The 11383-nt window shown below is 39.0% G+C and overlaps 1 long non-coding RNA gene across 1 annotated transcript; it reads right to left on the bottom strand.

Moving 5' to 3' along the window:
• Positions 1 to 4645: 4645 nt before the first annotated feature.
• On the bottom strand, positions 4646 to 10956 carry LOC107099039. Its single transcript, XR_001481923.1, has 3 exons — positions 10849 to 10956; positions 6322 to 6398; positions 4646 to 5204 (listed from the first exon to the last, which is right to left on the bottom strand). It is a non-coding gene; the product is annotated as an uncharacterized LOC107099039 (long non-coding RNA).
• Positions 10957 to 11383: the final 427 nt, after the last annotated feature.

Genomic DNA, 11383 nt, shown 5'->3' with positions numbered 1-11383 from the left:
AGTAAAAATATCAGAAAAATCTACTTGATTACAGTAACGAAGTATTTGTACTTCGTTACTTCCCATCTCTGATAAAAACCAGGTTTGTGGAGAAAACTTTCAGCCCACAGATGTGTGGATCACAGCAGCTCATCAATAGTTACCATTGACCTCTTAGCTGCTTCTCTGCTATATGCTCTCCTTGCCTGGCAAAGTCATTTCATTTGGACAATTGTAGGTATAAGTTTGCAGTTATGCAAACTCTTTCGATTTAAAACCTAATATGTACCCCTGATTTAAACTTCTCCATAAAAGTTTCCATTATTTGTCTGATGTGTTTTCATGGCGCTGTTTGGGCCTTAGGCTATATTTGTGATCTGAGGGTGCACTTGATTTTATTCAGCAGAGTCTGTGTATATGTACATTTCCAAATTGTATACAAAATAAACAAAACCATAAATAGTTTGTTGTTAAGCTTCTTAAGTTCACTTAAAATTGTAATACCGGGCATTTACATGTTTGGTTTTTAAGGGGGTATATTATAAAAGATTTGATGAGGTGTGAATACTTTAGCAAAGAATAACAAACAAAGAATTCAGGTATCTGGGTTAATCTTTTTGGTCAAGGACTTGAATTAACGGAAACTTATGTCAGAGGGGAGAGCACAGAGCTGAGCGCCTACTGTCACATCATAAGTTTTAAACATGTCATAGCATAAGTGGTGAAGTAAGAGCCATTCTGCATTCAGCAGACAGTGACACTCAGATTCAGGTTTGCCTAACTTGGTCATAGAGACCAGTTCCATGAGCAGCACCCTTGAGCTTACTGTGGGATAAAGGCAACAAACTAGGTCAAGATGTCAGCTCTGTCAGCCGCACTCCTTAGTTGATATATTCCATAAAAATCCAAAAACTATCAGTTAGTTAAATCGTGTGTAAATAATATGAAGGCAAAACTGGCAAATAATGAGCTATAAAAGGCAGATGTTTGTGCTTCATAATTAAAATATTTACGGTAAACCAGCGTCATCCTGTTCGAGTGCTATTCGTCAAAGGGCTGAAAAAAAATACGCTAACTCTTAAATGTTTATGAGTCGGTACGTAATTTGCTTAAAAAGGCAAAAGACAAAACAACAAAAAACAAGTCGAATGTTTTGATTTGAGTCAAGTATGCTGGATGGGGCTTGATTTAATCCGAACTGCTTTAAGACTTGGTTTTCATCACCACAATCACATCATTAAATCCGCCCACAGAAAATCAAAAACAGTTTGGGTTTGAAGAGGCCCACTCATCGCTTTTTGAGTTAACAAACCAGTTCTAAAAAAGCTGAGGAGATCTTTTATCTAAATGGTATCATGTTGCATAAGAAAATGATCGGTAATTATATAAAACAGATTCACTGACTCTAAACTTGGTCCATTGTTTTCTCTCTATGTGTCGATATATGCTTCCCTTGCCAGAAACACACAGGTTTTTTAAACATGACTGTCGACAGATGTACAGCCCACCTCTAGAACCTGAAGTGTAGCACGTATGGAGGAAACAGTTCCAGTTGGAGAAATCAGATCCATCTATGGGGAATATCCTAAAATAAACCCCTCTGTTCTCCCATATCAGGCCTTGTATAAATAAGATAGCACTGCAGGCACACTGCACCAAGGGAATTAGCCAATCCAGTCCTGTAAACATCAGCCAATGACTTCTGGCAGGCTGGGCCAGCTCTCAGGAGGGGAGGTTCTGCACTGGAATTCATAAATAAATCACTTTTTCTGGGAGGATTATGTGTCCACACTTCCCCCGTCCTCGCAACACCCCCACCCCTTCCCAAAAAAAATAAACAGAGCAAAAGCAGAAATAGCAGAACTTAAGCACTGCTACAGGAAATTATCAGGGCCCCTTACTATCATTTAGGGACATTACTTTCATAGCATTTTGATGTGAGTAAGACAGAACCTGTTTTGGGATATTACAAAACCCTCCTTCTGTGAGGTCAGTGACCTTTAGTGGAGTTGCTTGTTTTCCTAACCACTAGCTGCTGTGGACTTTTTTCGTGCCATCAACAGTTTTAAAGAGGAAGTAATCTAGTTTAACTTTTAATGTACTTTCCCTAAACATAATCACGTCTGAGAAACATAGAGGCCAAATCACAGTATTTGGATCAATCATTAAATTGGACATTTTCAATAAATTCTGAATAAAACAAAAGGAATTATAAACACGCAACCTGCTTTTATCCCATCTTGTTTGCTGAAAACTGGATTTGGAAATCACTGTGTTGCAACAGCCTGGAAGCTGCCCTGAAAAGCAGTTTAGAGAACTGCTGTAATGCAAAGGCAGCGTTAGCGTGCATCACTTAAAAACCAAGACAAAGTCACAATTTTGGATCCAAACCAGGTCTCCTCTGAGTCATAAGCGAAGCATTTGTTTGGATATGTGTATGTTGCTATTATAACAGAAGGGAAAGAGCTCTCTTAGGCTCAGGTAAAATAATAATTTTTATACGGTATACTTGCTAAAAAGTGCTGTACAGTAACTAAAGTTTTAAATTTGCAGGAAAAGTTTACTTCTTGAAAAAAACCCAACTATAAAAAAAAAAAAAGAACATAATTGTTCAGCGTTTACTAAGCATTTCGGAGACATTATCAGTCAAATGAAACCAGGTATAGGCTTTACCTGCCACAAGCAATGCTCTGGCTCACCTGGCGACTTTGCTTAGTCTCTATAGCCATACTGAAAACGATTATGCAACAGCTTTGGCATCTACTTAATCATATTTAACTACTTCAACATAATTGTTTCATGTCTTACCCTGCTAACATAAACAATTACGGTAATTAAATACAATTAAGTAGATTCCAAAAATGCTTGTATTATTATTATTATTTTTTTTAAATGGATCAAAGACCAGCCAAAAGTGCACCTCACACTCAAACACCACGCAAAAAATAAAGAAATAAAAATTGTGTGTGTCGTGATGAAAAGGAGTAAACTAGAGGCTGACTGGTGATGGGATACAGTGAAAGTAAATACAAATGAAGGGAGATCATATCTGCCCTGGGAATAAAAATAGGATCTCTAAACAAAAGACATATGCAGCTGCAGCAGCAGACTGCGGTGCTTTTCCTCTTTCCCAATGGGCAGGCTGAACACTATTGTCATATTAACTTGTCGCCAAAGGGATAAAACATGTGCATAAACTCATGAACTTGTGCTGTGCCCCTTTGTAAAAAAAATAAAATAAATTGTTCCGTGCACAGAAAATGGTTTCCTTTCCCTCTTTTGCTCACTGTGTGCATAAAAACATGACAAAAAATAAAGACTTGGTCCAATTTTGTTCTACAGTAACATTTCAGACAGGATGATACAAATTGAATACTTTTTACGGGTCTGGTATGCACAGCACTAAAGTGAATTTGAACTGGAAACAAAGTCAACATGTTAATTGAAAATGAAATTACTAGAGAAGGATCTTAAAATATGATGTACCATCTGCAACATTTCAATCCAACCATTCATTTCTGTCACGCCCTTCTGAGGGTAACAAGCGGTCAATGGGCGACTGGCAGGGTACTCCCTGGACGGGTCGCCAGTCTGTCGCAGGGCAACACAAAGACAAACAACCATTAATGCACACACTCACACCTAAGGAGAAATTAGAAAAGCCAATTAACCTGTTTGGACTGTGGGAGGAAGCGGGAGTACCCAGAGAGAACCTATGCATGCAAAGGAAGAACATGCAAACTCTCAACAGAAAGACCCCGGCTCGGGAATCGAACCCAGAACCTTCTTGCTGCAAGGCAGCAGTGCTGTCCACTGTTCTACTTTTTGTTCTACAGCTTTCCCATATTCCAAAATGAAACAAACTTCAGTCTTCATGTGGGGCTTTAAGAGCAGAATGATCCATAACATGACATGAAATTAACCCGATAAGAGATCACCAAATAATAAACCAACCTTCCTCTAAGGTGATCTCAGCTCCTAGTCTTAAATCCTTAAAATCTTTGATAAGCTAACAGGAAGACTGAAATATCTTAACCGAATTTAAAGAGGACTGGAACTACATTTATTAAGAAGCATATATAAGCAGTAAGTATCCAACATAGAAAACAAAGCAGTCAGAACGATTTAAGCCTGGATTATCAACACAAGGTGCTATGATTTGGTTTTGACTCCAACAGGACTACATTTATTTCTTTATTACTGTTGTTCTGTTTTGCTCGTCTTTCATTTTCGTACCATTTCTTTGTGTGTTCATTATTGACTCGCCTTGAGCTCATTGGTTCCGGTATCAAACTAGCCTCACTGCATTCTGTTGACTAATCCCACCCTGTCTGCCAGCAGCTACAACGGTTGGAACAAAAGCTGCGTTTCCATCAAGTATCTAATTGTGTAAAATTCTAAATGTGGGGAAAAAGCTGCTTAAGGAAAACACATAAAAAGTGTAAGAAAACAACTCCAAATTTTCTCTGCAGTGTATTTTTGCAGAACTACAACCCATATGAATACTTACTTTGCATAACAGAAGTCACATGATACACAAAAGAATGTAACTGCTGGCGACAAAGAGGACAACACATATCGTTATTGTGTGAATAACTTATTCATGTGTGTTTCTAATCACACTTTTTATTTAATTTTAACACTGTCATTGCTGTTTGTTCTTTCTGACATTTGAAGAAAATCACAGTTTTGCAAACAGTTGTAAAAGAAGCACAGCTAGTAAAAGAGACATTTGTTTTAAACTAAATATGTTTTATTATGCTTCTAATAGACAGAATCATCTCATATAGCCAGCCAATGCCATTGACTTGTTTATGGTACACTGGTTTCTTGATAAATGGTTCACATCAACTATTCAGTGCTTTGTTACACAAGAAATGCTTCTAATAAACAAGCTATAGTTTATTTAAGATAAAAGGAGATTATGGAAACAGTGACAAATAATGCTACAGTACTTAAGTAATTGAAAGTTGGGGAAAGAGGGTGTTTTCCAATGGAGGAGGTTGCTGTTGTTGTTTTCGTTCTTTAACATTGCTAACTTCTTCTTGTGTGGGCATGAATGGGTTAAATGGTTGCTCTCAAAGACGCTTGTGCCCTCAGATGCGCGCAGAAGCATCAAAGAGTGGAGCACGGCGCGCCTCCTCCTCATGTTCCATAATGTCTGCAGCTCAACTTTTATTCATACAGTTAAACCCTCAGAAAAACCTTGTGGGTGTGAAGGATGCCTGCAAAAAGGCGACACACACAGATCAACCTCCAGTATCCGGTTCAATACAGTCTGCACACAGGTGCAGCAACCCCAAAGGACACACCAAACACAGTTTGGCACACGTGTCGCTCATCACAGCTACAAAAAACGAAATTAAATGAATGTTAACATCTGTTGATGTGTTAAGGGGAGAAAAAATAGGTTATTTCAGGTCTGAAATAGTTTACCACAGTTTTTTTTGGGGGGCTTGTAACAAATGTGTCTGGGGAAAGTAAGGGGGCTTCCTTTTTCCACATCAATAAGATAAGAAAGGAAGTGACATCAGTTCCTGTTGCAAACTGAGCTGCAGCAGCAGGAGGCCGACAGTGAGTAATGCATGTTTTATGCCCACAAAACAAAAATGCTGACATGAACTGCTTGAGCTGTAAAAGATATGTATATAATATTTGTTCTGTTTTTTTTATATTTTAACCCTCTTAAACATTCTTTCCAAATCCTCAACTGGGAATTTTGATGTAATTCCTTGTAGTTAGTTTTCCTCAAATACATCCAAACTTTGTCAATATGCAGAGTGGATTTTAAGGAGACAGTTCTCTAAAAACTCCTGTCTTTAAAGTAAAAGGTAATTATTAGAGAAAAGGAGTTTCCCAGAAGCAACCTGTGTCAAATTTGCCTGTAAAACAGACAATTCTGGAATACATTGGACTACCCAAGTTTAATCAGATCAATCAATGCTAAAATCAGCTAACTCATAACTCCAATATTAATCCAACATGCTACATTATCAACTCTTATGACAGCAACAGAGTGACTCAAATATTAGTGTCAACTCTAAAAATATGACTTTTATTATGAGAAGGCACCAACAAAAAAAATGTATCCAAATTAAGCCAGGGTTGCAAAGAAAAAAAGAATGCTATCCTTCAGGGTTAGATGTGAAAAAGTACATGGCAGTAAAAGCTTGACCATGGCCAGAGAGGACACGTTTGAGCAATATTGTTTGTAAACTGAGCCCTGAACTTGCGACTGCAGGGTTCACGGCATGAGTCACAACCTGTGGTGTCGCCAAGGTTAAGCGGCTCAGTAAACATGGCAACAGGCTGCCAAAAAGGAGAAAGTGCCATGGAAAGTACCTTAGACAATTTGCAGCTCAGATAAAAGAACGCATGCTCTTGATAAGACGGGCCGCTCTGCCGCTCCAGCTGAATATCTACAGGGAGAGGAAGAAAGCAGAGATTAAGATGCGCAACAAGAGGATGTATGTAGGCTGAGTGCATACTTGGTCTTTGTTCAATAAATGTTAAGGTTATAAATAGTCAAACGGAGGGCAAAAATGAATCTGATTTAAATGTTATTAACTGTTGAAGTGGTCTAGTCTGTCAACAAAGTGACATTTAGCTTTACATTCTGAGAGTTTTTTTTAGGGCCTGTCTAACCCAGACATAGCCTCACTTTGTTTCGTGGGCGACAAAGTAATGACTCATTTGAGTTGTTGCACTTTCTCATAATAGGGGGGATGTGGAGAGCTGACATACCACCCTAGTTCTAGATAGTGGACCTGCAGGGCCACATGAAGGCGGAGTTGTCACACTGTCACAGTCTGAAGTCCAGACTTTGAACCCGCTCCTCTTTGGACTTGGCTGCAACTCAAACAGGCAACAGGCCGTTTGCCTAGGCTGATAAACAACTCCTGGGCACGGAAACAAGCTGACTGAGAACAAGCAGAGCCGAACATTTGCACATCCTACATTTGGCACGTGCACATGTTTATTCTTGAAATCTTTTAAGCAGGGGTTTTAGGTTAATTTTGTAAATGAAAGTGGCCATGATTTCATAGTGGGCTTCTTGCTCTCAGCTTGCAATGTCATAATCATCTTTTGGTTTGAGCACATTTTGAAAAAGTCTGTGGCACACAAGAGTCTTTTGTCTTTTGTCGTCACTACCGCACATTACATCAAGAAAAGTTCTCAGGAAGTGGGCAGAAAGGGGAGTTTTGTTCACACTAAAATAGCTAGAAAAAAACAAAAATCTTAGGCCCTAGCATTTTACAGTTTTATCTTTTGTCTTGTGTTTGTCAGTCTGTGCCCATCATACACTAAATGATATATTCCTAAAACAAAAACAGGCGAGGAAGCCTCCACATTAAAGGGAAGTATCTCTGCCTCAGAGTCCAAGTCCACTCTTATGCAACCAGCAAGGTAATTTACTATAACCCACTTAGGAAAGAAAGAGATCAGTGTGGTGGCTGCAAAGTTCATTAGCCAGGGACACTATTTCTTGGAAGTCTCGAGGGTACTCTCTATGTCAAAGACATGTGGGGTTGACGTGAAAAGTCCAACCTATTTTACAGCCATGAATCGCTTGAAAATCAACACACAAAGATTTTCCCACTAGAGCTTTTTTCTGCCAATCTTAGTCCAGGGTCATATAAAGCATGTAGTATGTCGACATACTGTACAAAGGAGTAGAGACCAAGACACAGACCATAAAAATACACTTCCTTTTGTACATTAAAGAGATAGTTCAGGAATTTCGAATCTATAAAAGTGCAATTATAATTCATATGATATGTGTAGACAGGGTTTTAAGGTTGTTGCATTCAAGTGATTTATGATGGAAACTATTTTAACAGATCTTTTTTTGTATCTCCCCTTTCCATATTGTCAGTGTGTGAGTAGTTCATGGATTCGACTCACAGCTTTGATAAATAACAGAACAGAAGATGAGCAGCCTTCTCAAAGGACAAAGCCTAACTTGGTGATAGCTCTCAGATGGGAGATCTACCCCATGACAGCAGACTAAACATAGTGGCAGCGTCATGCTGTGGGTATGCTCTTCTTCTGCACATAGTGTCAACTTTCTGGTCATACAGACTACTCAAAGAATTACATTTATAAATTTACATTTACCCGGCTGTATCCTAAAAAAAGTGAAGTACAACAATCATTAACCAGCTTTGAGTTGAGTATGGAATTAGAATAATTTAATCTACAACCCATAAAATTACCTACAAAGCGGTCGCTAATGTGGTTGTATTTATAAAGCCTTGCATAGGATACATACTAAAAGTGCATGAATGCCAAAAATTTGAAAATGGGGCACAGCTGTAAAGTACCTCAAAGGCTCTGCTTTAAACTCGGCTCTCTACATACCAGCGTTCAGGCATAAATGGTCCATGCAAGGCACCTCATGAAAGTCATTGTACATTTAAATGGTTAATGATTGAAACAGCAGAGACTAAAAAGAAAAGAAAATGCAGCTTAATGGTGGCAGAAATAGATCCAGTAATGAGTAAGGTGGACTGTTATAAAAAAAAGTTTGGTAACCACAGTTATGGCGTGACAAATAAGAGGAAGTTGCCTACCATGAATGGCAACACAAGTTCGATGGATGCACAGGTCATAATAACAACACTATCTTTCAGTTTATTCAACTACAGTTTTGGTTTTAGAGTTAGAATTAGCCATAAATATGGCTTTTATCATATTTAAGGCATGATCGCCAAAGATCTCGAATAAATAAATTGCATATACAACTTTTTTTTTTTATTACGTGCAATAAGTTGGAGTATTGCAGGGAGTCTACAAATATTGCAGCAAAAATGTAAAGACCTGCAAATGGAATCCCAGAATGCTCAGCACCTCTCATTAATAAAAATAAAGAAATATTAATCCAAAAATGCGGATAAGTAGCACTCTTTAGTTAACCTGACTCCGCCTCTTTAGTTAACCTGACTCCGCCAGATGGATTTTCTCCGCATATCCATCTGGAAACCTTCCGTTGAAGTAATTTTGGGAAGGGGCGAAAATACTGGTTAGCTGATTGGCCTATGTTGGTGATAGACGGGCCAAATAAACCAATCAGATCAACGAAGCATATGACGTACTAACAGAGCGACAACAAAAACACAACCACAAGCCAGGCACAAGCCAATTGATAGATCAAACTCTTGCCGAAACCAGTCGGGAGAAGAGCAAAAACATCTTTTCCTCTGAGAAAAGCCTCCAGAGCAGTGTTTTGCTCTTCTTTCAGTGAAGAAATACTCTGTAATTCCGATAAAACTTGCTCGATAGCCACGCTAACGCTAGTTTCATCGGCTGAAGCCGCCATGTTCTTTAGACTGAACTGTCGCGCTTCTCGTTGCGTCACACCTCAACCCGCCTCAAAGCCAACGCTGATTGGACGTTCGTTTGTTGAACTGCTCCAAATTTTCTTTAACGGAGAGTCTCCAGACTGATCTGCGAGTGAAACCTTGAAAGCTCGCGAGATCAGGATGGTCTCACGAGGCTACTCTTTAGTATCTGTAAGATGTAACGGCCATATCTGCTTATTACCGTTTCCTAATCGCTCTATATGTCTGTACATTTTTCTGGCTTTTAAAAGAAAAATTACAACCATACAAAACTATGTCCAATTGTTACTATAATTAAATCTTACCTATGCACATTTATATTTCATAAATACATTTAATCTTTATTATTGAATGTTGGTTATCCATAACTTATTGTGTTTGTGCAGGACCATGCACCCGCAGGTACTGTACCCTTACTGTTCTACATTGTGGTTGCGCTCATTGACTTCTTTTTATTTAATACCTGTGATAATTAGGGGTAAGAAAAATGCCAAAGGAAGGTTAAATCATTCAAATAAGCCAGTAATCATCATGGGCCAGGAAATCTTGGTGATTGGTGAAAAACCCATTCCTTCCTAATTCTTCCATCAGTCCTCCAGCAGAGCATCGTCCATTGTGCAGCGTTATAAAATATCGGTATTTAAATGTTTACAGTAATCACTGTGAACGCCTCACACCCTGTCACATTTGTTGATCTGTGGTACGACTCAGTTAAAAGGGCCAAGGACCCTAATAGTGCATATTAAAAGAGAAAACTTGCAGGTGAGTAAACTTACAAATATGTGTGCACCTTGATTGAGAATTTAAGCTAGCTTATAAACCATTTTTCATTTGCAGTTGCAACCCAGGAGCAAAAGCTGATATCACACTACACGTTCCGCTTCAATAAAGTTGATCTACGATTTAAGTTTTGAATGACGTGAATTTGAATGACTGAGAGAAATTAGGAGATCTGGCTTTAATTACCCACCACACCGTGGTTATTGCCAGTTTGCCCCTGTCTCCATAATGAATGCGTCCTGTGCAAAAGGGTTAGAGCTGGTTTAAGGATTGAACATTTTCTCGTCAAGTTTTTATAGATGACAACATTTGCGTATAACTTTGTAACGTGACCAAATATGGAACATTTAACACTATAGTATGGTAAGGCACTGTAAAGGTTAAAGAATCTGGCCATGATCTGTGATTATTCTGTAAAAAAATGCTCTCTATATGGGATTTTGTCTTCATATCCTCATTAGATATACTCAAGGGATTTAGGTATTTCAAACAAACACTCCTGAGTGTCTGAGGACTTTAGCTTTTCCGTCTTTTACTGCAAATGTCCCAAGAGCAACAGGAAAAGAGGAAGCTCCACCCTTTACCATATCCTTCATTAACCTTGCTCAGACAGCTGAGCTAAGTCAAGGCCACCGTTTGCTGCACTCTTTTCACTTCTTTCATGTGAGCATGCAGCAAGCCCCCCGTCACCCCCCTGGTTAACACATCTGCATATATGATCTACATAAACGAGCTCCAGAAAACTTACCTCCAGTTTCTTTATTCCCTACTTTCTCTTTATTTAGGATCCATTAAAAAAAAAAAAAAAACAAGGCCTCCCTCCCCACTCTATTCCTTTTCATTCCTCTATCCTCTCTGCCTCCCACCTCCCTTTGCTTTCCTTTCCTTTCCTTCATCTCTTGGGCCCTCTCACTGACAGCTGGCTCTGATTAGGGCTGTGAAAAATGGGGCAGTCACGCCAGCAATCCGCCCACCAGCCCCCCCACCCCCCAAACATTCCTACAGCATGACTCCGCACTTTTTCCCCTCTGCTGTGAGGCCTGTCTTTGCTTCCCTCCCATTTGCTTTCTGTCTTTCTTCAGCTGTGTTCTTTTTTTTTTCTTTCTTGTTATTTTTTGCAGTTTCAACAGTGCACCCTGCAGCAACCAGAAAGGTAAACTTTATGCAAGCAAATGTCTGCTTTGGGGAATTTCTGTCCTATATTTAATTAGATCAGCTAAATATACAAGGCTTTGGGGGGGGGACAAAGACAGATATATATGTTCAAATTAGCCATACAGGGT

The sequence above is a fragment of the Cyprinodon variegatus genome, unplaced genomic scaffold (genome assembly GCF_000732505.1).
Source record: "Cyprinodon variegatus isolate N-32 unplaced genomic scaffold, C_variegatus-1.0 Scaffold833, whole genome shotgun sequence".
In the NCBI taxonomy this organism is placed as follows: Eukaryota; Metazoa; Chordata; class Actinopteri; order Cyprinodontiformes; family Cyprinodontidae; genus Cyprinodon; species Cyprinodon variegatus.
Note: the sequence above shows the minus strand (reverse complement) of the source record. Positions and strands in the feature narration are given on the sequence as shown.